Source organism: Cervus elaphus, chromosome 9, assembly GCF_910594005.1.
Source record: "Cervus elaphus chromosome 9, mCerEla1.1, whole genome shotgun sequence".
NCBI classification, from domain to species: Eukaryota; Metazoa; Chordata; class Mammalia; order Artiodactyla; family Cervidae; genus Cervus; species Cervus elaphus.
In genome coordinates, this window is record NC_057823.1 from 25,838,333 (window position 1) to 25,866,165 (window position 27,833).

General features: G+C 39.4%; 1 long non-coding RNA gene across 1 annotated transcript in view; it reads right to left on the reverse strand.

Annotated features, from left to right (window-relative positions):
• LOC122699796 overlaps window positions 1–27,833 on the reverse strand; it is a 239,690-nt gene that overhangs the window by 13,595 nt on the left and 198,262 nt on the right. Inside the window, exon 4 of the long non-coding RNA XR_006342675.1 lies at window positions 6,992–7,070. This is a non-coding gene — a long non-coding RNA (uncharacterized LOC122699796). The remainder of the gene's footprint in view (window positions 1–6,991; window positions 7,071–27,833) is intronic.

Genomic DNA, 27,833 nt, shown 5'->3' on the forward strand with positions numbered 1-27,833 from the left:
TCTTTGGTAAAATACAGTGTAAAGCCAGGGATTAAATTTGTAGCATAACATAACATGAAGAACTACTCCCTATGAGTTGTACCTGGAGGCACAACAGCAGAAACACAGAATTCCCATATGAATAAGAGAGTGGTAGCTGGAGATGCAGCCTCTCCTTCTGCTAAGATGAATCAATTTATGATCAGTGAAACACCAATTAGGGGTGAGAGTGAAACACAGAAATGAAAAAAAACAAAACAAAAGACACTAACAAACCAAAACAAAAAACAGTGACTCTGCAGAAGAAGGGCAGAGAATTTTTACTCTCCACAAAGCAGGAGTTAGTTCTTCAGCACTACTTATAACACATCTATAGCTACCTTTCTAAATATAGCTCAACTGAAAGTATGTTTATGAATAAAATCCATTATTTAGAGATCAACATGAAGAAGTTAAATGGCCATATTTATTTTCTTACAGGGTGGGAAATCATGCTATTTTATCTAGTTGTTACAGTGAACAGATCAAAGAAATTAAGTCATAGGGACTGGAAAATTTCCTGGCAAGGAAAGGACTCACCATGAGCAAGGAATACACTCAGTTAAGTTTTCCTGATTCATTTCTTCCTTCTTCCCTCCCTCTCACCTTCTCTTCCCTTCTTCCCTTCTATTACAGTATACTGGTGCTCAGTAATATACAAATAATTGAAAGCAAAACCAGAATCGGTTAAATTCAGTCAAAATATGGGTATCTCATACATACTAAAATCAGATAATCTCTGTAAAATAGTCAATCATTTCTTTTTCTTTTGCTTCTTGTTGGGCTCCTCTGGAGATATGTAAATTATTGAGTCCATCTGGTTTATTGCTGTTTGAATGTTTATTTTTTCAAGGCAGGTGTAAATAAAGCTAAGTGACTTTTCAGAAAAGCTGCACAGTAAGGTCATAAACCTGAAGTGTAATTCTCCTCTTCCAGATGCCACCCCAGACAGAGAAGTTTACAAAAGGAAACCTACTACAGTACCTTTTAGAGTCTACTAAAGTGATCAGCTGAGGGGAAAACTATCAAGCTATACATGTAATCAACTATTCTAGTACAATCTTTCTGAATGGTAAAGTTGAGTGCATTATAATTTTCGTCTGGATTTTTCTCTTTCTTTTAAGGGGCAAGGTGAGGTGGCGGTAAGAAGGACAACATTGCTTCTACATGAAATGTCTTCCTTTAGTCTGAGGGAGCACTGTGAGGTGTTTCCTTCTTACTTACTCTTCTCATTTTCTTCCTCTACCTACTATTTTTGCTTCCATCATCTTCTGACATGAAACTTATCTGCCTAAGTACACGATCTCCAAACTAAATGAAAAAATGATGAAGAGGAAGAAAATTTTTTTTTTAACTCTCACAAGTTTACATCTCTAAATTAGTCCAAGAAAGAGTTACGAGCAAGACTCAAACCCTACATACTTCCCGAGGCATGTGGCATCTTCCTGATCTAATTAGATAATATATCATGTATGAATGAATGGTTTATTAATTGTGTATTGAATTAATGTATTAAAATTTATAACCTACTAGAAGTTTAAAACAGGACTGAAATACAGAAATAATTATCTCCATTAGTACATTTATGGCATAGCCATATTTTCTACATGGCCAAGCCATACAAAAACTCAGGTTTGTGCTGGGTAATTGTCCAGGCATAATAAATTCTGAATATAGCTATCAGTGAGCACAAGTTAGATATTGTACGCTGTAAAATAAAAAAATTATCAGATAAGCCATGATAATCTGGAGAAAAAAAATCAATTCCTTATGTTAAAGCCTCTAAGATTTCCCAGTTAGTTACTAGTATTAACAGCAATTTCCCAGGACTTTTATTAAGGAATACTGAGTTCCAGTTCTCACGTAGTTTCCACAAGATCAGTCAACAACCATGCTGGCATCCCCTTGAACTATGGAATAATCTTGATTAACTGACCTCTCAGGGGAAAAATATACCAACGTAGCCAAGGAGAGAAACAACAAATGCAGCAGAAACTAACACAACACTGTAAAGCAATGACACTCCAATAAAAAGTAACAAATGGAAAACAACAGCAACAAACCCTCCAGCAGATGCATGTTTAGACTCATTTTGGTGTAGTTAAAAAGCCTGACAATTGAAACCCAATGGATATGGGTTCCACTCAGTCTGTCAGTTACCACCAGTTCAGTTCAGTTCAGTTGCTCAGTCATGTCCAACTCTTTGCGACCCCATGGACTGCAGCACACCGGCCTCCCTGTCCAACACCAACTCCCAGAGTTTACTCAAACTCATGTCCATGGAGTCGGTGACGCGATCCAACAATCTCATCCTCTGCCTTTCCCTTCTCCTCCTGCCTTCAATCTTTCCCAGAATCAGGGTCTTTTCAAATGAGTCAGCTCTTCGCATCAGGTGGCCAAAGTATTGCAGTTTCAGCTTTAGCATTAGTCCTTCCAATGAATATTCAGGACTGATTTCCTTTAGGATGGACTGGTTGGATCTCCTTGTAGTCCAAGGGACTCTCAAGAGTCTTCTCCAACACCACAGTTCAAAAACATCAATTCTTTGGCACTCAGCTTTCTTTATAGTCCAACTCTCATATCCATACATGACCACTGGAAAAACCATAGCTTTGACTAGATGGACCTTTGTTGGCAAAGTAATGTCTCTGCTTTTTAATATGCTGTCTAGGTTGGTCATAGCTTTTCTTCCAAGGAGCAAGCATCATTTAATTTCATGGCTGCAGTCACCATCTGCAGTGATTTTGGAGCCCAAGAAAATAAAGTCTGTCACTGTTTCTACTGTTCCCCATCTATTTTCCGTGAAGTGATGGGACCAGATGCCATGATCTTCATTTTCTGAATGTTGAGCTTTAAGCCAACTTTTTCACTCTCCTCTTTCACTGTCATCAAGAGGCTCTTTAGTTCTTCTTTGCTTTCTGCCTTAAGGGTGGTGTCATCTGCATATCTGAGGTTACTGATATTTACCGGCAATCTTAATTCTAGCTTGTGCTTCATCCATCCCAGTGTTTCTCATGATGTACTCTGCATATAAGTTAAATAAGCAGGGTGACAATATACAGCCTTGACGTACTCCTTTCCCAATTTGGAACCAGTCTGTTGTTCCATGTCCAGTTCTAACTGTTGCTTCCTGAGCTGCATACAGGTTTCTCAAGAGGCAGGTCAGGTGGTCTGGTATTCCCATCTCTTGAAGAATTTTCCACAGTTTGCTGTGATTCACAAAGTCAAAGGCTTTAGCATAGTCAATAAAGCAGAAGTAGATGTTTTTTCTGGATATCTCTTGCTTTTTCGATGTTGGCAATTTGATCTCTGGTTCCTCTGCCTTTTCTAAATCCAGCTTGAACATCTGGAAGTTCATGGTTCACATACTGTTGAAACCTCGCCTGGAGAATTTTGAGCGTTATTCTGCTAGTGTGTGAGATGAGTGCAATTGTGTGGCAGTTTGAGCATTTTTTGGCATTGCCTTTTTTTGGGACTGGAATGAAAACTGACCTTTTCCAGTCCTGTGGCCACTGCTGAGTTTTCCAAATTTGCTGGCATATTGAGTGCAGCACTTTATCACAGTATCATCTTTTAGGATTTGAAATAGCCCAACTGGAATCCCATCACCTCCACTAGCTTTGTTCATAGTGATGCTTCCTAAGGCCCACTTGACTTCGCATTCCAGGATGTCTTGCTCTAGGTGAGTGATATACCATTGTGATTATGTGGGTCATGAAGATCTATTTGTATGGTTTTTCTGTGTATTCTTGCCACCTCTTCTTAATATCTTCTGCTTCTCTTAATCTGCTTCTTAATATCTTCTGCTTTTTGTCCTTTATTGTGCCCATCTTTGCATTAAATGTTCCCTTGGTATCTCTAATTTTCTTGACGAGATCTCAAGTCTTTCCCATTCTATTGTTTTCCTCTATTTCTTTGCACTGATCACTGAGGAAGGCTTTTTTTTTTTTCCATTTATTTTTATTAGTTGGAGGCTAATTACTTTACAAAAATGTAGTGGTTTTTGCCATACACTGACATGAATTAGCCATGGATTTACATGTGTTCCCCATCCTGAACCCCCCTCCCACCTCCCTCCCCATCCCATCCCTCTGGGTCATCCCAGTGCACCAGCCCTGAGCACTTGTCTCATGCATCCAACCTGGACTGGCGATCTGTTTCACACTTTGTAATATAGGATGGGAGGAAGGCTTCCTTATCTCTTCTTGCTATTCTTGGAACTCTGCATTCAAATGGATATATCTTTTATTTTCTCCTTTGCCTTTCGCTTTTCTTCTTCTCTCAGCTATTTGTAAGGCTTCCTCAGGCAACCATTTTGCCTTTTTGCATTTCTTTTCCTTGGGGATGGTCTTGATCCCTGTCCTGTACAATGTCATGAAACTCCATCCATAGTTCTTCAGGCACTCTGTTTATCAGATCTAATTCCTTGAATCTATTTCTCACTTCCACTGTATAATCATTAGGGATTTGATTAAGGTCATACCTGAATCCTCTAGTAGTTTTCCCTACTTTGTTCCATTTAAGTCTGAATTTGGCAATAAGGAGTTCACGTTCTAGCCACAGTCAGCTCCCAGTCTTGTTTTTGCTGACTGTATAGAGCTTCTCCATCTTTGGCTGTAAAATATATAATCAACCTGATTTTGTATTGACCATCTGGTGATGTCCATGTGTAGAGTCGTCTCTTGTGTTGCTGGAAGAGGCTGTTTGCTGTGACCGGTGTCTTCTCTTGGAAAAACACTGTTAGCCTTTGCCCTGCTTCATTCTGTACTCCAGGCCAAATTTGCCTGTTACTCCAGGTATTTCTTGACTTCCTACTTTTGCATTCCGGTCCCCTATAAAGAAAAGGACATCTTTTTTGGGTGTTAGTTCTAGAAGGTCTTGTAGGTCTTCATAGAACCATTCAACTTCAGCTTCTTCAGCATTACTGGTCAGGGCATAGACTTAGATTATTGTGATATTGAATGGTTTGTCTTGGAAATGAACAGAGATCATTCTATCGTTTTTGAGACTGTATCCAAGTACTGCATTTGGACTCTTTTGTTGACTATGATGGCTACTCCATTCCTTCTAAGGGATTCTTGCCCACAGTAGTAGATATAATGGTCATCTGAGTTAAATTCACCCATTCCAGTCCATTTTAGTTTGCTGATTCCTAAAATGTCGATGTTTACTCTTGCCATCTCCTGTTTGACCACTTCCAATTTGCCTTGATTCATGGACCTAACATTACAGGTTCCAATGCAATAGCACTGGAGTATCATAGCATCGGACTTTACTTCCATCACCAGTCACACATACAACTGGGTGTTGTTTTTGCTTTGGCGCTACATCTTCATTCTTTCTGGAGTTATTTCTCCACTGATCTCCAGTAGCATATTGGCACCTACCGACCTGGGGAATTCATCTTTCAGAGTGTGATCTTTTTGCCTTGTCATACTGTTCATGGGGTTCTCAAGGCAAGAGTACTGAAGTAGTTTGCCATTCCCTTCTCCAGTGGACCATATTTTGTCAGAACTCTCCACCATGACCCGTCCGTCTTGGGTGGCCCTACACGGCATGGCTCATAGTTTCATTGAGTCAGACAAGGCTGTGATTCATGTGATCAGATTGGTTAATTTTCTGTGACTGTGGTTTTCAGTCTGTCTGCTCTCTGATGGAGAAAGCTAAGAGGCTTATGGAGGCTTCCTGATGGGAGAGACTGACTGAGTCTTCTGATGGGCTGGGCCATGCTCAGTGAATCTTAAATCCAATTTTCTTTCAATGGGTGGGGCTGTGTTCCTTCCCTGTTATTTACCTGGGGCCAAACTATGGTGAGGGCTTCCCTGGTGGCTCAGAGGGTAAAGAGTCTGCTTACAGTGCGGGAGACCTGGGTTCAATCTCTGGGTCGGGAAGATCCCCTGGAGAAGGAAATGGCAACCCACTCCAGTACCCTTGCCTGGAAAATTCCATGGACTGAGAAGCCTGGTAGGCTATAGCCCATGGGGTCACAAAGAGTCAGACACGACTGAGTGACTTCATTACTCATTAAACTATGGTGGAGGTAATGAAGATAATGGCAACCGCTTTCAAAAGGTCCCAGGCACCCTCCCAGTGCCCCTGACCCTGCAGCAGGCCACCACCACCCCACGCCTCCGCCAGAGACTCCTGGACACTCACGGGCAAGTCTGGGTCAGTCTCCTGTGGGGTCACTGCTCCTTTCTCCTGGGTCCTTGTGCACATAAGGTTCTACTGTGCCCTCCAATAGTCTATTTCCCCAGTAAGTTCTGGCAGTGCTATGGTGGGGTCAATCATGACCTCCTCCAAGAGGGTTTATGCCATACCCAAGTCTGCTGCACCCAGAGCTCCGGCCCTGCGGCAGTCCACTGCTGACCTGTACCTCCACAAGACACGCTCAAACACAGTTCTGTCTCAGTCTCTGTGGGGACCTGGTGTGCACAAGGTTTGTTTGAGCCCTCTGAACATCTCTGGCAGGTATGGGGTTTGACTCTAAACACAATTTTGCCCCTCCTACATGTTGCTGGGTCTTGTCCTTTGCCCCTGGACGTGGGGTATCTCCTCAAAGCCCCTCCAGCACCATGCAGCCACTGCTCCAGCACCTATCATCTTGCTGGGGCTTCTCTGCCCTGTCAGTTACCACCAATGTGGTCCTAAAAAGTCCATTAACGCTTACGGGTCTCATCTGAAAAACAAAACTGTTGTATGGGATTGCTCTGAGGATTAAATAAGATAACGTAGGCATAACATCTATACAGTAGACCCTCAACTAACAATAGCTCCCTCCTTTCATTCTGTTTATATTTCCAACTTCTAGGTTAAAAACGATTCTTTGTCTTTACGTGAAATCTTTCTCTCTCTTCTTCAAAAGCATTTGGCAGATAGGAGGTGCTGAATTAATGTGAATTCCCTGTCAGATCTTTACGTGCCTCACCAGGATGCAGGCCTCCACTGAAGCATAACCCCTTTCACATATTACCTGACTTCATCCTCACAGCAGCTGTGAAGCAGACCAGTTCTCACGTCCTCATTCCTTACTGCAGAAGCAGTGAGTCAGGCTGAAATAAACAGGGGAGTGCATAAGTGTCTGTAAATGTGGTTTAAACAACACCCATCTCTGGGGTAGATGAGCATCAAAGCATTAATGCAGACATACACACGAGAGAGAACAAAATTTTAGAATTTATGCACTTTTTTTTTTTTTGTTAAAACTCTTGTTCTGACCACAACTACAGTCATCATTTTGTGTGTAAAGACAGGGTTCAGGGCTTATAAAACGATGTTCTTTTAATTTTTCAAGGACAAACTTGAATGCATTTGTATATTACACTTTTTAGCAATAACAGCCAAGATTAGCAGAAAAGAATATAAATTTGCCTCTTTTATTCGAAACATTTATATGCTGTGTAACTCTATAAAGTTAAGTATCGTCAGCCTCACATACTTTGTTTTATTTGGGTTATTCATCAAAGGATATGTGAATAAGAGTCTATTTTAAGACACACTGTCTGAAATAACATTTTTTAAAGGGATAATAGTTTTGAATCCAGTGTATTTTTCATTCATTATAAATCCACTTCTCTATGACTCCCCACCCATTATATGAGTAATAGTCATTACTTCAGGGAGTTGTTGGAGACTTCCTAGAACAAGTAAGTCATTATTCAACTTTGAGCTTCAAAATTAAATTATTCCTGAGTTCACAGTCAGATGATAGTCTTGAGAACCAAGGGTTTCTGGGAGGAATATGTTTTCTAAATTCCAAAGTCTTTTTACATTGCAAAAGCAAAACAAGCGTGTCAGAGGCTTCCCCCCCGTCCCCCACCCTCGGTCTTAATATACAGAGAAGAAAGGATATCAGGGAGTCTTGGACATAAAGGATGAAGAAGCCTTTCTAGTGTACAGAGGACTTTGAGAGCTCTGGAGGAGATGAAATTAGGGTAACTCTCCCTGAGTCCTAAGACGGAGCCAGATGCTCCTGGACCAAAGATGGAGGGAGAGAGAATGAGATAGCTGAAAGTGAAAAGTCATGAGAACATACTGCTTTCCCATTTCAGGCTATAGCCAAAAAACCATGCCTCAGAGTAGTCCTGTAGCCCCTGGATTGGCCACGGTAGAGCAGACACTGTATATGACATGTTCAGGCACTCACTCCTCTGCTGCCTTGGGGATGGGGTGGGGGTTGGAGCGAGAATGGGAAATTTGGCAGGTAGCTAATAATTAAGAAACAATTTGCCTTCCAGAGGTTTTGGGAGAAAATAAATGGGGTGGAAAGTGCTGGAGAGCAGATGGAAAATGCACTGATTCTCAGGGGTTTAACCATTCAAGCACACACCTAGTCTGAAGTCAGTGAGGCCTACCTGAGGTTTTAGACATATATCCTCCCATCATCACAGTGTTACCTGAACTCCTTGTGTCAAGAAACCTCACAGAGAGAAAAGGAAAGGTGTCCTGAAAGACCAAGCACCCACTCCCAATAAAACATATTTTAAAATGAAAAAGAATGAGTCATCTTGAATGGGCTATTCTGTGGTGAAGGCGGTTTAGTGTTTGCTACTGAATGGAGGCTGAGTGCTAAAGAATTGGATGCTTTCAAACTGTGGTGCTAGAGAAGACTCTTGAGGGTCCCTTGGACCGCAGGAAGATCAAACCAGTCAATCCTAAAGGAAATCAACCCTGAATATTCATTAGAAGGACTGATGCTGGAGCTGAAGCTCTAGTACTTTGGACTAATACTTCTCTGTATTGGGTCTAATACTTTTCTGATATGAAAAGTTGACTCACTGGAAAAGACCCTGATGCTGAGAAAGGTTGAGGGCAGGAGGAGAAGGGGGACGACAGAGGACAAGATGATTGTATAGCATCACCAACTTAACGGACACGAATCTGAGCAAACTCTGGAGATAGTGAAGGGTAAGGAAGCCTGGCATGCTGCAGTTCACGGGGTTGCAAAGAGTTGGACATGACTTAAAACTAAACAACAACAACTGAATGGGAATGGGGGCTACTGAGCAAGGTGAGATAGTTATATAATTAATTAACATGTCTGCTTATCTGAGTTGCATCTTTTGCTACTCTTTGGAGAACCAATCAAGAAGTTCTGGTTTTCCCAAAATTCAGGGCTTGCACTGAATGAATAAGAAATCAGAAACCATTTTACAAGATTATATACTATGTCAGAATTTTCAAAACTAGAAAAGTCTTAAATTAACTGTCTAAAATGCCATTGAATACTGTTCTACACATTCATCATTTCCCTTGATCAGTATTTATTCTTTAATGAAAATCAAACATTTCCATATGGAAAGCAACATTAAGGGCACCAGAAGGGTCTGGAGACCTCCTGATGTGCCAGGCTAACCTGTTCATGGCTGGACCTGAAGCGGGGACTGTGGAAGTCTGGGGTTGACACCAGAGCAGGGTGTTACTCAGAGTTCAGGGCAGCACTTCTTTTAATCATTAATCACAATGATCACAAATCATTTAAGAAGAATGTCAGTGTTTCAACAACCAGTATGGCCATGTATACCGTATCTAATCTGTCTTGGGTGCATCAGAAGAGAGGAGTGGTCACAGCAGCAGTAGCAACATTCCTCATCCCCTGAGGAGATAAAACAAACCATAGACAATTTGCAGGGCTGAAGCTCCTCATTTCTGGTCCCCAGCATCCTGTGTTCTTACTCCTGCCTCTGAGAGAAGAGGACCTGGAAGAGGTTCCTGGCTTGGCAGGATTATAACAGGGGCTGACCTTGGAGCTACTGTCTGAGGGATGTGTTGATCTTTGCCTGCAAGCACTCTGTAAGTAACAGCAGCCAATGCTGATGAGAATAAATGATGCATTCATGGTAAATGTGTCTACATGTATGTGTGTTGTGACTCTTGAGTTTTGGGGCTTCACTTAGCAGAGGGGTCAAAGCAAATTTATCCTTTTTTTTTTTTTGGTCCAAAAGAGCCTAAAGGCATGAATTTGAAGAGGCCCTAAATATGATCAGTCTAACATCCAGATTCCAAAACTAGCAAGCTAGGTGGGGGTTAATTTATATTCTACAGTATGACAACTCCAGCAAGAGAGCCCTTACAGGCAAACTGGCAAAACCAAAACATTTATCTGTTTCACACCCAACACTATTAACCTAGAATGAAGGTTTGTTTTAAATTCAAGACCTTGTACTTGTACTGAGCATTCTTAAAGGTAACCCAATAAAACCAGTAACTTAAATTGAGTTTCCCCCCAAACAGACCTTGGAGATAATGACCTGAGTACAACGGTTGATTAGCGACCCGATTCTCGCAGCACCACTGGGGATGGTAAAGGAAGACAGGGAATGTAAGGAAATTAATACAAAGTAAGATACTATGCAGGTAAACACTGTGGACGACTGAGGTTCAATCCCACTGGGAATCTCTGAGTGGTGAGATCATTCCTCAGTTAGGTCACCTGAAGGATGAGGGAACTGGTATCTTCAGTTGCCTCCTTCATTAGCTGAGTCTGTCCTGGGGGTATCAACTCCCCAACATTCTGACCTGCCCCAAGAAAGGGCTAGGCATGCCAAAGAAAGTTCTCTAAAGGAAAGTAAAAAATACATGCATGTCTCCACAAATGACCCTATTTGGTTTTAATGGCTGAGTAATATTCCATTGGGTATATACACTATATCTTCCTTATCCATTCATCTGTTGATGGACATTTAGGTTGCTTCCATGTCCTGGCTATTTTAAATAGTGCTGCAATGAACACTGGGGTGCATCTGTCTTTTTCACTTCTGGTTTTTTCAGGGCATCTCAGTCATGGAATTGCTGATATACACACAACCATGTGTAAGATAGATGGCTAGCGAGAACTTGCCATACAGCACAGGGAGCTCAGCTCAGTGCTCGGTGGTGACCTAGACAGTAGGATGAGGGGAGGGTGGGAAGGAGGTCCAAGAAGGAGGAAATATATGTATACACAAGAGCTAATTCTTCAAGAGATGGGAATGGAAAATTCCTCAAGAGATGGGAATACCAGACCACCTGACCTGCCTCTTGAGAAATCTGTATGCAGGTCAGGAAGCAACAGTTAGAACTGGACATGGAACAAAAGACTGGTACCAATTAGGAAAAGGAGTACATCAAGGCTGTATATTGTCACTGTCCATATTTAACTTATATGCAGAGTACATCATGAGAAATGCTGGGCTGGAGGAAGCACAAGCTGGAAGCAAGAATGTTGGGAGAAATATCAATAACATCAGATATGCAGATGACACCACCCCTATGGCAGAAAGTGAAGAAGAACTAAAGAGCCTCTTGATGAAAGTGAAGGAGGAGAGTGAAAAAGTTGGCTTACGGCTCAATGTTCAGAAAACAAAGATCATGGCATCTGGTCCCATCACTTCATGGGAAATAGATGGGGAAACAGTGGAAACAGTGTCAGACTTTATTTTGGGGTGCTCCAAAATGACTGCAGATGGTGACTGCAGCCATGAAATAAAAAGACGCTTACTCCTTGGAAGAAAAGTTATGACCAACTTAGACAGCATATTAAAAAGCAGAGACATTACTTTGCCAACAAAGGTCCGTCTAGTCAAGGCTATGGTTTTTCCAGTGGTCATGTATGGATGTGAGAGTTGGACTATAAAGAAAGCTGAATGTCAAAGAATTGATGCTTTTGAACTGTGGTGTTGGAGAAGACTCTTGAGAGTCCCTTGGACTGCAAGGAGATCCAACCAGCCCATCCTAGAGGAATCAGTCCTGAATATTCATTGGAAGGACTGATGCTGAAGCTGAAACTCCAATACTTTGGCCACCTGATGCGAAGAACTGACTCATTGGAAAAACCCTGATGCTGGGAAAGACTGAAGGCAGGAGGAGAAGGGGATGACAGAGGATGAAATGGTTGGATGGCATCAGCAAATCAATGCACATGAATTTGAGCAAGCTCTGGGAGTTGGTGGTGGACAGGGAAGCCTGGCATACTGCAGCCCATGGGGTCGCAAACAGTCAGACACAACTGAGTGACGGAACTGAACCGAGAATTTACAAAACGGCATACTTTAGAAGGTGCCAGTGGAAAGCAGAAAAAGAGACAAAATCTGAAGAGATATTCAAGGATCACGTCCACATTCCCTTCCCAGGAGACTGCACCAGATATCTGGGAAACAGTAACAACCAAAGCAGAGAGGCTAAGCATAATGAACCCCTCAGAAACCAGACAAGTTCTAGACAGTCTTAAAATTACATGTATAGTTCACTGTATGCAAAAGTAGCCTGTACTTATTACAAGGGGATGATTTACTGAAAAGTTTGGATTAATCAAGTGCCTTGATAACATACATTGCAACTGACATGGGCTTATAATAATTGGTTTAAAAATGTTAGCTAGTAAATATTTATCAACATTATATACTGCTTAGTGCAGATACTTTAAAATGTTTAAGAATTTTTATGAACCCACATTATTTAGAAAAATAATTATATAAAATAAAACAGTAAATACATCTCTAATACTGCCTGGAATATTGTTATACCTATCCAACACATAAGCAGTAAGCTGCTGCTGCTGCTAAGTCGCTTCAGTCGTGTCTGACTCTGTGCGACCCCACAGACGGCAGCCCACCAAGCTCTGCTGTCCCTGGGATTCTCCAGGCAAGAACACTGGAGTAGGTTGCCATTTCCTTCTCCAAAGCATGACAGTGAAAAGTGAAAGGGAAGTCACTCACTCAGTCATGTCTGACTCTTAGCGACCCCATGGACTGCAGCCTACCAGCCTCCTCCGTCCATGGGATTTTCCAGGCAAGAGTACTGGAGTGGGTTGCCATTGCCTTCTCTGCATAAGCAGTATACTAAACAATTAATGAAGCCTACAGAAGTTAGCATGCAAGTCAATGGAATGGGTGGAGGAAAAGACCTGAAAGCCAGAAATATGTTTTTATTGAGAGAAGAATATAGCTGAACTTTATGGTATGGATAAAGTGTGGATGGATATAGTTCATGGCATGGATAAAGCATAACTGTGACCCCTGCTACTGCTCTTAAGTTACAGCAACAAGGGGACTTCTCTGGTGGTCCAATGGTTAAGCATATTCCTTGCAATGCAGGGGATGTGGGTACAGTCCCTGGTCAGGGAACTAAGATCCTATATGCCACAACTAGGGAGTCTGTGTGCTGTAACGAAAGACCCTACATGATGCCACAGAAATGCCAACTGCTACAGCTAAGACCTGACACAAATAGTAAATATTAAAAAAAAATTACAGCAACAAGCAGATCCAATATTCTACATTAAAAAAAAACCACTTAAGACTAATAGGAGTTATATTTATTTTTTCCTAAATACTTAAAATTTTTTTTAATTTTTAATTGGAAGATAATTGCTTTATAACATTATATTGGTTTCAGCTATATATCAACAATCAGCCATAGATATACATATGTCCTCTCCTTCTTGACCCTCCCTCCCATCTCCCACCCCATTCCACCCTTCTACATTGTCACAGAGCACCGGGTTTGAGCTAACACAGGTTAGAGCCAACAGGAGCAAATAAAAGCTATTTTTAAAGTACAGATTTAACATTTGAACTAGAAGGTTATTTAGCCTACATAAAAATAAATGTTTATTAACCATTAATACCCATTGATGTCAAAAATATATATAAAAATCAATATTCATTTGGAAGAAAATTTAAACCTAGTAAAAGGCCATTTACCAAGTTTTAATTCATCAGTATGCCTGAATCCTATGCTTCTATTTGCTAGCTTTGTGCCCACAGAAAATAGGGTATTCTAATTTTCATATTACCAGTAACCTACACTGATTATAGACTAAACTATTATTATTATTATTATTTAGATAAGAAAGTATTTATAGCAGTATTTGACAGGGAGTAGATTTCCAAAAATGTTACTTTTACTTAAATAAGTATATTCACATTTTTATGATATGAAGAAACAGTATATGGAAAAACATAAGGATTTGATATTGGATTTCATTTCTCATAAAATAGAGCTGTAGTTATGTTTTTTTCAATTTGGGTAGGTAAGGGAGTCCACCAGGTCAAAGTTTTGGCTTATGGACCTCTTGAGGAAAACTGTTGTACCTAGAATTGCCATATCAAACATTCCATTAGCTAGAGTTCCACAAAAGTATGTTATTAGTCCTCCTTAATGCAATGCTTCAACACTGACTGAAACTTTTATATTAATATTTGCAAGTACTGTTTTAAAAATAAGATAAGTAACAATCTTTCTCCATGTTGTGGATTATTTGATATACTTCAAATCTTTAACAATAGTTTGGGAACTATTTTGACTCTTATGCATCAAAATGAACCTCAATATAATTAAGATTTGGGCTTCTCAGGTGGCCTTAGTGGTAAGGAATCCACCTGTCAAATTAGCAGAAGCAAGAGACAAAGGTTCATTCCCTGGGTTGGGAAGATCCCCTGGCGTAGGACATGGCAACCCACTCCAGTATTCTTGTCTGGAAAATTCCATGGACGGAGGAGCCTGACAGGTTATAGTCCATGGGGCCGCAGAACTGAATAACTAAGCACACACACAAATAGTTAGGATTTACTGAGAAGGCACCCATTCATTCATTGCCTAATATGTGTTAGTCCTAATTAAGCTTATAGGATATTGTGTTACATGTGAAGACAAGGAGAGTTTCTGTCTGCAATAATCTTTAATTATATTAGGAAGACATGTAATGAATAGGTAAACAAAACAAGAACACAGGAAATTTGGGTTATAGTGAGTGTTATAAAGGATGATGTGGTCAGTATCACTTGAGTTAGGTATATACAGTAATCTAAGAAACTGCTCAGATTAAAATCATTACCAACTGTACCACTATTAACTTGAAGAACTTGATGAAATAACCAAGAATTCTGAGAAATTATTGAAAAAATAAAAGATAAAATAGGAACTGGCAGAGCTGAAATAAGAAGTGTGGAGTAAATTGAAGTGGAATAAATAATTCTGAAAATACATGAGATTTATAATGCACAGATTGAGAAAAATGAACACAACAAAATTCAAATTCAGTTCAGTTCAGTCGCTCAGTTGTGTCCAACTCTTTGAGACCCCATGGACTGCAGCAGGCCAGGCTTCCCTGTCCATCACCAACTCCCGGTGCTTGTTCAAACTCATGTTCATCGAGTTGGTGATGCCATCCAACCATCTCATCCTCTGTTGTCCCCTTCTCCTCCTGCCTTCAATCTTTCCCAGCATCAGGGTCTTTTCCAATGAGTCAGTTCTTTGCATCAGATGGCCAAAGTATTGGAGTTTCAGCTTCAACATCAGTCCTTCCAATGACATTCAGGACTGATTTCCTTTAGGATGGACTGCTTTGATTTTCTTGCAGTCCGAGGGACTCTCAAGAGTCTTATCCAACACTACAGTTCAAAAGCATCAAATCTTCGGCACTCAGCTTTCTTTATTCAAATTAGGAGCTTAAAATTATTAGACAATGTGTTAGATATGCAAGATCTAATAAGTATAAATGAGTTTCCTAAGAGGGTAACTGAATTAATAGAACACAAAAAATTTAGAAGTAAAAATATACATCAATAAAATTTTCCATAAATAAAAGAACAGTTGAACATATGAATTAAAAGGAATTAGTTTGTCACAGGAAAACAAACACAGATCAACACTGAAACATAAATGAACAAAATTATTTGGTTTCAAAAATGAAGGACATTCTGGATGTTCAGAAAACAAAATTAAATTACTAATCAAGGCAAAAACATCAGCTGGGACTTTCAAACTGATTCAAAGCTAGATAACTTAGAGAAATGCCTACATATCTCTATAGAACAAAAGTGGGGGTCAACTCAAAAATTTTATACCCAGACAATTGTCTTTTAAGCACACATTCAAATAATCAAGGAATATAATCCCATGAAGGTTTCTTCCAAAAATTAGGTCATTCTCTGTCTTGGAGATCACTAAGCGAATACTGCCACAGTGTCCCTATGGCTTCCCAATTTTTAATGTTTTAGTCTTACCGCTCTTGAGACTGCAAGATCCAACCAGTCCATCCTAAAGGAGATCAGTCCTGGCTGTTCATTGGAAGGACTGATGCTGAAGCTGAAACTCCAATACTTTGGCCACCTCATGTGAAGAGTTGACTCATTGGAAAAGACCCTGATGCTGGGAGGGATTGGGGGCAGGAGGAGAAGGGGACGACAGAGGATGAGATGGCTGGATGGCATCACCGACTTGATGGACATGAGTTTGGGTAAATTCCGGGAGTTGGTGATGGACAGGGAGGCCTGGCGTGCTGCGATTCATGGGGTTGCAGAGTCAGGCACAACTGAGCAACTGAACTGAACTGAACTGAGTCTTACCGTCTTCTGTTATTTTATCACCATTAAGTAACCAAGAGTAAAGTAATTCTTACTGCTTTCTAAGAATCATTCCATGTTTCTCCTAAATAAAAGATAAATATAGAGACTATGACAAAATGCATCCATTTAGTTGTAAGCATAAAATCACTGTGAAGATATAGCTCAGAAGAGAACAAAAATTTTAACAATATTATTACTTAATAATAAAACTAACAGCACGTGGAAAAGAGAAAGAGAAAATTGACAACTTGGAAAGTGTAGAAGTATTTCTTCTATAGAAATGTCAATAGATTTCATGCTGACAAATCATGGAACAGAGTTTATCAGTCAAGATAAACTGGACTAGGTTATGAAACATGAACAACTAGTCCCCAAATCTCATGGTTTAACATAATGAAAGTTTACTTCACACTCATGCTAAATGCCAACCATGGGTACAGTGATACAGTATTCTACATTATCTTCACTCTGACAAAATGACAGTGAATTATAACCTGAAACATTAACAGACTTCATAATAAAGGAACGGGTCTCAGATTGGTAATTTCCATTTCTACTCACAACTCATCAGCCAGAATTCATCCCAGGAACTTAACTAAAACACAAAGTTATCAGAAAAGCAAGTCAATCAACATGCCCAAAATAAGAGAATTGGAATATGTAAAGAGCACTGATCACTACCATATCAAGACATAAGTATATTAAGTGAATTAAAAATAACACCAAAATGGCTAAGAAAAAGCAATGAGAGGAGGAGAGGAGAAAATAAGAAAGATGAGAGGAAGTGGAAGTTTATTCATAGATGGGAGGTGGTAAATACTGTTTAATGAAATAGAGAAATGAGTATACCATGGATCTCTGCTGTTCAACACAGTAGTCACTAGTCACATGTGAGTATCTAAATTTAAATTAATTAAAATTAATTATATTAGCTCAGCTGGTAAAGAATCAGCCTGCAATGCAGGAGATCCCAGTTTGATTCCTGGGTCGGGAAGATCCCCTGGAGAAGTGTTAGGCTACCCAGTCCAGTATTCTTAGGTTTCCCTGGTGGTTCAGCTGGTAGAGAATCTGCCTACAATGCAGGAGACCTGGGTTCCATCCTGGGTTGGGAAGATCCCCTGGAGAAGGGAAAGTATTCTGGTCTGGAGAATTTCACGGACTGTATAGTCCATGGGGTTGCCAAGAGTTGGACAGGACTGAGCCATTTTCACTTTCATATTATAATTTCAGTTTCTCACTCACACCAGCCACATTTCGAGTACTTGATATTCAACATGTGGTTAATGGCTACTGCACTGAACAGCACAGACATAGAACATTTCGATAGTCTTGGAAATTTCTCTTTTATAGTGCTTCTATAAAAGATGTTTGTTGTTATGAAGAAAAATACATGAAGAAAAAAATTATTACTGTTTCATATTAAGAGAAAGAAAATGCACATGCACAAAGCAGTTAAACCACAGCCAGACAGTAATAGAAAATAAGGTGAAATAAAATTTAAAACCCTCAGAAATTAAAATGTAAAATATGAATAACATAACTAAGAACAAAGATGTATGTCACATCAACAAATTTGACTATAAAAATAAACTCACATAAGATCACATGTGTAAACCCCAATACATATAAACATACAAAATCTATTATATTTTTCAGTGCTTATCATGGGCCAGGCAACTAATATAACCATGTAGTATATATTATCTCATGTAATTATAACAAGTTATGAGGTAGGTATTGTGTTCCTTCCACAAAACTGATTTACTGAAGCTCTAACTCCAAATACCTCAGAACATGATTTTTTTTTTTTTTTTTTTGAGAAAAGATCTTCAAAGTGATGATGAAGTTAAAAGAGGCCATTAGGGTAGGAGCCTAATGCATTCTGGGCTTCCGTGGTGGCTCAGCAGTAAAGAATCTTCCTCAAATGCAGAGACCACCTGCAATGCAGGAGACCCAGGTTTGATCCCTGGGTTGGGAAGACCCCTGGAGAAGGAAATGGCAACTCATTCCACTATTTTTGCCTGGGAAATCTCATGGACAGAAGAGCCTGACAGGCTACAGTCCACGGGGTTGCAAAGAGTCGGACTTAGTGACTAAACCACCACCACCACCACCACATGCGTGATGACTAGTGTCTTCATAAGAAGAAGAGGCAGCAGGTGCACATGCACACCGAGGTGTGACCATGTGAAGAGGCAGCAAGAGGGTGGCTCTCTGCCAATCAAGGAGAGAGGGCTCAGAGTAATCCAACCTTGCTGGCACCTTGATCTTGGCCTTCTAGTCTTCAGAAGCATGAGAAGATACATTTCTATTGTTTAAGTCACTCAGATTGTGACATTTTGTTATGATAGTGCTAACAAACTAATATGGTAATATTAAAATATGTTTTATTATGATAAAACCAAATGGTGAAATGTTAAATAATTTGACAAAGCTTGAAAACAGCAGAGGCTAACTATGAAGCCAGGATATCTGATTCTAGAGCTTGTCCGCTTAATTCTTTTGCTAAAATTGGTCATGAATTTAACATAAAGCCAGTCTCAATGATTTCATGATTGTACAGTGAAATTAAGCAAAAAAAAAAAAAATTTAAAAAGATAATTAGAAAATCACCAACTGCTGGAAATTGAAACATAGACTCTAAATAATTCACTGGTATGAAAAGAATATCAAATCTAAAATTTAAATATACTTTGAACTGAATTACTAAGGAGATACCAAAAATGAAAACTTGTGGGTGCAACTAAAGCAGCCTTTAGATGGAAATGAGAATCCTTAGACATGTATTAAAAAGGAAAAAAAAAGTTAAAAAATAATGATCTAAGATTCAATTTCAATAAATTAGACAAAACCCAGTATATTAAACCTAAAAAAGGAGAAGTGAAGAAATAACCAAGAAGAGCTGAACTCAACCACAGAGAAAAATAAAAAGAAAATCAACAAAACCAGACGTTGGTCCTTTAAAACTAATAAGACTGATCAAGAAAAAGAGGGGAAATTTTATTCAAGGTCACTAAAAGTGTTTATGAAATGAACAAAGGCCTAAAAAAACTTAGCCAAGTTGATTAATTATAAACAGAGCATCTGAAAAATCCTAGATTAATCAAGATATTGAATGCATTATTGAATATCTTCCCCCAAAGAAATATAAGGCCAACAAAAGATATGTACTAAATATTCATAGCAGCACTAGTCATAATAACTACTTCAACCTGGAGATGTTCATGAAACCAATAAATCCATCAATAAGGAAACAGATATATTAAGTATAGTATTGTATTAAATAGTATACCACACAATGAGGATGAGTGAGTTACATTTACACATAATATAGATAAAACTAACAAACATAGTATGAATAAAAGAAGTCAGGCACAAGAGTACATATTGTATAAATCTATTTATAAAAGTTGAAAAGAAGAAAAACTAATCTATAATGTTAGAAGTCATGTTAGAAGTGATGATTTCCCTTAATGTAAGGGAGGAAAGGTAAGGTAGTGATTCAAAAGGGAAGACAAACACTTCTGGGTTTCCTGTGGTGTTTTGATTTTAAATCTGTTTCCATGAGTATATTCCCTTTGTAAAAATGCATTAAGTGGTACACATGATTTTTGTACATTTTATTACTTTAATACTTCAATAAATAATCTGCATAAAAATATAAAGGGAGAAATTTAAATAACTATGGCATGTATTAGGAAGAGAAAAAGTGCCCTTGAAGGATTCTCAGGTTCTCTGATTTTAAAGAGTTAAAATTCTAACCAATATTTCAGTAAGTCAAGATTGCATGTTATATTCTCTAAAACCAAAATAGCAAATTAGTAACAATGAGTTAAAAAACTACTAAACAGACTTGTGTGGTCATACCTACACTCAGAGCATGAGATTGGGATGAGGAGGAAGGGTGAAAGGGACTGATGGCCCTGTTACCCTGATCACATCCTTGAGGCAAACCAAAGCTTCCATCACCCTCAGCGCCACAAGCCCAGGGTCCCCTGCCAAGTTCTATCCCCCAAGTCAGTGCAACTTGGAGCATTTCTCCCTTATTATTTCCTCTCTCACAACAATCTTGATCTGTAACTTATGCAGTGCTAATATATGAAGATAGGTCAAGATCCTTGGGAGTAAGACAATCATGTGAAAAAAGGGCTGTCTTTTTCACCATGAACAGAACTTTATCATTAAACACTGGTTGCATATTTTTTGTTCAGTGGACCCATCCTCCTAAACCTTGGACTTCCTGCTTTCTTTCCAGGGGAAGGTTCTGTTGTTATTTTTGTTTGATTTTTTCTAAGGATGTCCTCCCTGAAGTTTCCTGTGACAACACATAATCAGAAGCTATTAAAGATGAATAAATTTGGCTATTGTGAGAGTCAATATATTATACATAAATCTGTTCACCTACCTATTTTGTACCTTGTGCCTTATGTGAAATGGACCCAAGCAAGAAACAATTTTTAAAAAATAATGATCAATTAAGTAAATATTTGATTTAGGAATCTGGGGAAAAAAGGATGCAGAAAAAAACATAAACATCTTCAAAGAGCTAACAGTATGATGAAAGATGGTGATATAAACAGATAAATTATTAATCAGTGTGATGAGTGCTCTGACATGGATTCACAGAGAGGAACATTCCTCTGTTTAGGATGAAAGGTAGAGCAAAGCAATTAAATATTAGCATTTCAGTTAAAATGATAGAATCATTAAATTTATATGGGACACAGAACAGCATTATAAACTTTAAGTAAAATTCCAGGGGGGAAAATGTGTTTGTAAAAATGGGGTACTTCTACTATTACATTTACAAAAAAGGGGAAGTTTCTACAAATTTAATTACATATATATTTCTACCATAGTGTCAGGTATTGAGCTACATATGTACCGTAATTCTCATACATAGGTTGATCTTCAAAACAACCCCAAAATTTAGGAATTATTACAGCAGTGTCAAAGATAAGGAAGCTGAGGTTCAGTGGATTTAAACTTTTGCTCAAGGTCAAACAGCTAGCAATTGGTAGAGTGAGGACTCAGCCCTAAACTTGTGTCCAATATTGATATAGTCACCTTCTTATACTACATCATGCAGCAGCCTAGAGTTCCTCAACACAGACACAGACATAATTCACAACAGAAATTAATATGTCAGTGACATACTAGCGAAAGAACAGCTGAAAGATGAAAGGGGGAGGTGAAAGCAACAATCCTGTGTCCTTCATGTAACTGCTTACCCATGCAGAAAGCTGGTCCCATTAAGGAGTTAGAATATATGGTATAGGTAAAATAAATTAAAAGGAGCAGAATGAATCAAGTGCAGTTAGATTTGGAGGAAAGTGCATTTATTATTCTGTACACCTTGGCATGTATGATTGATGTCAATTTGAGGCTTTATAGAGTAAAAAGTGCTGACAAACAAGTGAATCACTTTATTAATGTGCTATAAAAGGATAAATGAAGCTTGGAAACTTTCTTTGCACTAGGCTCAGCACATTGGGAAGGCTGGGAAAGGTAAACACCTCCTTGGGATGATGTATTGCACCTCCGGCTCAGTTTTTCAAATGTAATCTTCCCTTTAGAGTTCCTAGAGGCATTAATTCTCCATGCTCAAAATTTCAAAATACCTGGTCTTACTTTGACATATCTAACAATACTTGGCTACAATATCATATTCATTTTTCTAGCCTACAAACCTTCTACTCATCTCTTATCTGAAGTCAGCTTTCCTGAATGGTAGACTTATCAGGTGTCTTCCTCAGGGCTTCCAGAGAAAATACATGGAATTTGTATATCCTAGGAGGAACAAATCAATGTCACAATGGGAGTCATGGGCCCTTGGAAAATCCAGCAGCTCATCCTTTCTCCAACATCACACTCCCATGAAGCTTTTTTGCAACCAGAAACTCATTTCTATATTCTTAGGGGTTTTACTTTTCCAGCGTTTCTTCTCTAAATGCAAAACTCAAAGACTGTTATTAAATAGAATGTATCTGGGTAAAGCTAGGAAAAAGGTGACAGAATCTCTAGAAGGAATTCAAAGATAGCCCATACATATTCCTTGACCAAGGATAAATGTCCTCTTAGGCTTTCAAATTCCTTGTCAGTAAACTTTTCCAACTTTCTCAGATGCCAGGTCAGCCTTTCATCTTCTTGAGAACAGACCTGTTCCTCCAGACCAGGAGAAATGGTACCCACTGAAAAGGATTGTTCCCGAGAGAGGCTTGTATGCACTGAAGTCACACGTGTGAAAACAAAGTGTGAAAATCCCATGTGCTGTGCTGTTCAGGGCATCTAGGTGAAAATTCAATGAAGGTGCACCCTCTGGGGGCAGCACCCACGGTTCAGCACATAACAAACAGCTGGATTTCAGTTTTCCTACTTCCACCCTTCCCAGAAGCAATTGTGCAGTCCACCCAGAAACCACACAGCCATCCATAACGTTCTCTGACTAGGCTTTGTCTAGCTGTACTGATTTAAAAAAAAAAAGAAAAAAAAAAAAGGACTAACCCTTACAGTCAACAGAAGAGTCCGAAACGCAGTACTTGGGTGCAATCTCAAAAACAACAGAATGACCTTGGTTCATTTCCAAGGCAAATCATTCAGTATCACAGTAATCCAAGTCTATGCCCCAACCACTAATGCTGAAGAAGCTGAAGTTGAATGGTTCTATGGAGACCTACAAGACCATCTAGAATTAACACCAAAAAAAATATGTCATTTTCATCATAGGGGACTGGAATGCAAAAGTAGGAAGTCTAGAGATACCTGGAATAACAGGCAAGTTTGGCCTTGCAGTACAGAATGAAGAAGGGCAAAGGCTAACAGAGCTTTGCCAAGAGAACACACTGGTCACAGCAAACACCCTCTTCCAACAACATAACAGACAACTCTACACATGAACATCACCAGATAGTCAACACTGAAATCAGACTGATTGTACTCTTTGCAGCCGAAGATGGAGAAGCTCTATACAGCCAGCAAGAAAAAGACCGGGAGCTGACTGTGGCTCAGATCATGAATTCCTTATTGCTGAATTCAGACTTAAATTGAAGAAAGTAAGGAAAACCACCAGGCCATTCAGGTATGACCTAAATCAAACCCCTTACAAATGTACAGTGGAAATGACAAATAGATTCAAGGGATTAGATCTGACAGAGTGCCTGAAGAACTATGGATGGAGGTTTGTAACACTGTACAGGTGGTGGTGATCAAAACCAACCCCAAGGAAAAGAAATGCAAAAAGGCAAAACGGTTGTCTGAGGAGGCCTTACAAATAGCCGAGGAAAGAAGAGAAGTGAAAAGCAAAGGAGAAAAGGAAAGATATACCCATCTGAATACAGAGTTCCAAAGAATAGTAAGGAGAGATAAGAAAGCCTTCCTCAGTGATCAATGCAAAGAAGTAGAGGAAAAGAATAGAATGGGAAAGACTAGAGATCTCTTCAAGAAAATTAGAGATACCAAGGGGACATTTCATGCAAAGATGGGCCCAATAAAGGACAGAAATGGTATGGACATAACAGAAGCGGAAGATACTAAGAAGAGGGGGCAAGAATACATTGAAGAACTATACAAAAAAGATCTTCATGACCCAGATAATCACGGTGGTGTGATCACTCACCTAGAGCCAGACATCCTGGAATGTGAAGTCAGGTGGGCCTTAGGAAGCATCACTATGAACAAAGCTAGTGGAAGTGATGGAATTCCATTTGAGCTATTTCACATCCTAAAAGATGATGCTATGAAAGTGCTGCACTCAGTATGTCAGCAAATTTGGAAAACTCAGCAGTGGCCACAGGACTGGAAAAGGTCACTTTTCATTCCAATCCCAAAGAAAGGCAATGTCAAAGAATGCTCAAACTACCGCACAATTGCACTCATCTCGCATTCTGGCAAAGTAATGCTCAAAATTCTCCATGTTAGGCTTCAACAGTACTTGAACTGAGAACTTCCAGATGTTCAAGCTGGATTAGAAAAGGCAGAGGAACCAGAGATCAAATTGCCAACATCCACTGGATCATAGAAAAAGCAAGAGAATTCCAGAAAAACATCCACTTCTGCTTCATTGACTATGCTAAAGTCTCTGACTCTGTGGATCACAACAAACTATAGAAAATTCTTAAAGAATTGGGAATACCAGACCACTTTACCTGCCTCCTGAGAAACCTGTATGTAGAGCAAGAAGCAACAGTTAGAACTGGACATGGAACAATGGACTGGTTCCAGATTGGGAAAGGAGTATGTAAGGCTGTATACTGTCACTCTGCTTATTTGACTTCTATGTAGAGTACATCAAGTGAAATGTCAGTCTGGATGAATCACAAGCTGGAATCAAGATAACTGAGAGAAATATCAATAATCTCAGATATGCAGATCACACCACCCTTATGGCAGAAAGCGAAGAGGAACTAAGGAGCCTCTTCATGAAAGTGAAAGAGGAGAGTGAAAAAGCTGGCTTAAAACTCAACATTCAAAAAATGAAGATCACAGCATCCAGTCCCATTACTTCATGGCAAATAGATGGGGAAACAATGGCAACAGTGACAGAACTTATTTCCTGTGCTCCAAAATCACTGTGGATGGTGACTTCAGTCATTAATTAATAGACGCTTGTTTCTTGGAAGAAAAGCTATGACCAACCTAGAGAGCATATTAAAAAGTAGAGACATTACTTTGCCAACAAAGGTTCATATAGTCAAAGCTATGGTTTTTCTAGTAGCCACGTATGGATGTTTAAGAGTTGGACTCTGTGGGAGAAGGCGAGGGTGGGATGTTTCGAGAGAACAGCATTGAAACATGTATATTATCTAGGGTGAAACAGATCACCAGCCCAGGCTGGATGCATGAGACAAGTGCTCGGGCCTGCTGCACTGGGAAGACCCAGAGGAATCGGGTGGAGAGGGAGGTGGGAGGGGGGATCAGGATGGGGAATACATGTTAATCCATGACTGATTCATGTCAATGTATGACAAAAACCACTACAATATTGTAAAGTAATTAGCCTCAAACTAATAAAAATAAATGGAAAAAAAAAAAAGAGTTGGATCATAAAGAAGGCTGAGCACCAAAGGATTAATGCTTTTGAACTGTGGTGTTGGAAAAGACTCTTGAGAGTCCCTTGGACTGCAAGATCAAACCAGTCAATCCTACAGGAAATCAATCCTGAATATTCATTGGAAGGACTGATGCTGAAGCTGAAGCTCTAATACTTTGGCCACCTGATGCGAAGAGCTAACTCGTAGAAAAGACTCTGATATTGGGAAAGATTGAAGGCAGGAGGAGCAGGGGACGACAGAGGGTGAGATGGTTGGATGGCATCACCGAATCAATGGACCTGAGTTTGAGCAAGCTCCGGGAGATGGTAAGGAATATAAAAGCCTGGCATGCTGCAAAGAGGTCACAAAGAATTCGCAATGGGTCACAAAGAGGTCAAAAAGGATTGCAAAGAGTTGGACACGACTGAGTGACTAAACAATAACAACTGATTAGCTAAAATTCTAACCTTTCAGGTGAAATTCTAAGTGTAAATTTCTGAAAAGTTAAGACCTTTTTGATGTTTCCTTACAATTTATCTTGAAATGTCCTGAGGAACCAGTTATTTTGTTATTCTCTAAGAATTTTTTGTTTCATCTGCCTCCTACTGCACACTTTGTACCTTTCACACCAATACACACACATAGACAAACACACATCCGTACACACCTAGACATATCTATACCCACTCACCCAGCCACTGATACCCATATGCCCAGACAAACACAAGCATGTGCATGTACACACATATATATCCACACACTAACCTGGCGACACACTAGTGCACACATACAGAATTCCATGCAAAAATACACCACACACACCTACAACCATACACATTCACCCATACTCCTAGCCACACACACACACACGCTTACCCACATGCCCACAAAGATATTCACATACACTTACACAAAGCTGCATTCTTACACTAAGCCACATTCGTATTTTTCCTCCAATCACTGATGCCTCCTCCTGCTCACAGACATTGCACAATTACACAACAAAGTCTTCATACATTTCCTTTTTCAGAAAGCTGGTCTCTCAAAACCATCCTTGAGAAATGCACTTATGAAAGTCCTGAGTAATTTTGACTTTTACTGTCCTTATGCTTAAACTTTTATTTGTTTAAACAAAGAATTTGAATGTCTTTCTTTAGAAACCTCTGAAAATAAGGAACAGTGTTTGAAAATGTTCCAAAAATTAAGCATTCACCAATTTCACCTAAGCATTCCCAGCACTGATCAACCAGTTGCTTTATAAATTGTATCACTACCAAGAATAACTTTGACAAGGTTTGAATGAGCCTAGTAAATAGTATTTCTTTTTCTCTGCTAGATGCAAGTCAACCAAGAAGCAAAATATTAGGCAGAGATTATTGTAAATGAAACTGGGTTGGGAGACATGGATCTGGAAAACAAAGAACTTCCTAAAACAACCTTGTCCCAAGATACCCCCGAGTCACTAGCAGCAGTGAACAATGACAGTCCTTCTTCCACAAAGCCAAGGGCAGCCCATATCTCTACAGAGAAACAAATTTCAAGGAAGAAAGTGGTAGGCCAAGCATGCCCTGTTCTTTGATCCAAACTCATCCATGAGGGTAGTCCACTCTCTTCTTTTAAGCAGAAACAAGGCGCACAGAGGGGAAGGACGTCTCTACACTTAGCAACAGACGTCAAGAGTTTCTTCCTACCACTCCTCAGCTTTTCTGTCGTCTTTACCTTTTAGGCTTAAACAAGTTTATGCATAAGCAAGGGTGGGAACATACCCCTTCAGGGAGGGGACCAACAGTCTATCGAAATCATCTACTCTCACTTATTAAGACAATTTATCCTTTTGCTCATCCTTTTTGGACCATATTTGAACAGTAAAATTTTGCTCCCTAAAGACAGTGAAATGTGCTAGAACTACATATTAATTAAATCAACCCCAGAGCTACTTAGGAATTAATGTAGACAATTCACTCTCTATTGTATTTTTTAAGCAAAATTATTTCTGGTCTTGCCCAACATCAACTCTTTGGCAATAAAATCAAAAGGTCTCACAGAGATATAAAGATATAAATGCCTTTTTGAAGGAAATTAGAATCCAATGATTAAAGTTCAAAAGAGGTAGAAACTCCAAATTCTTATGTTAGTGTCCAACAAGCCATTATGAATTAATACCCAAATAAATAAAAGTTTTACCCAAATTCTTACTCTGTTCAACTTCTTCTCAGTCAGGAAAGTTCCTGATGACTGGGTAGAATCAGAAATTCTTCTAGTAGTGAACACTTGGTGTTGTCCCCCTGGTGTGAATGTTCTTTCAGTGCCCTTGATCTTGAATTAGGTTATATCAATCTTCTAATATGTCTGACTTTTTGAGGAGTCCAATGAGTTAATAAAACACAAAAGATTCCCAGCAATTGAAAAATAGCCACTAACTTAAAGAAAAAGCCAATCCCTAGTACTTAATAAATCA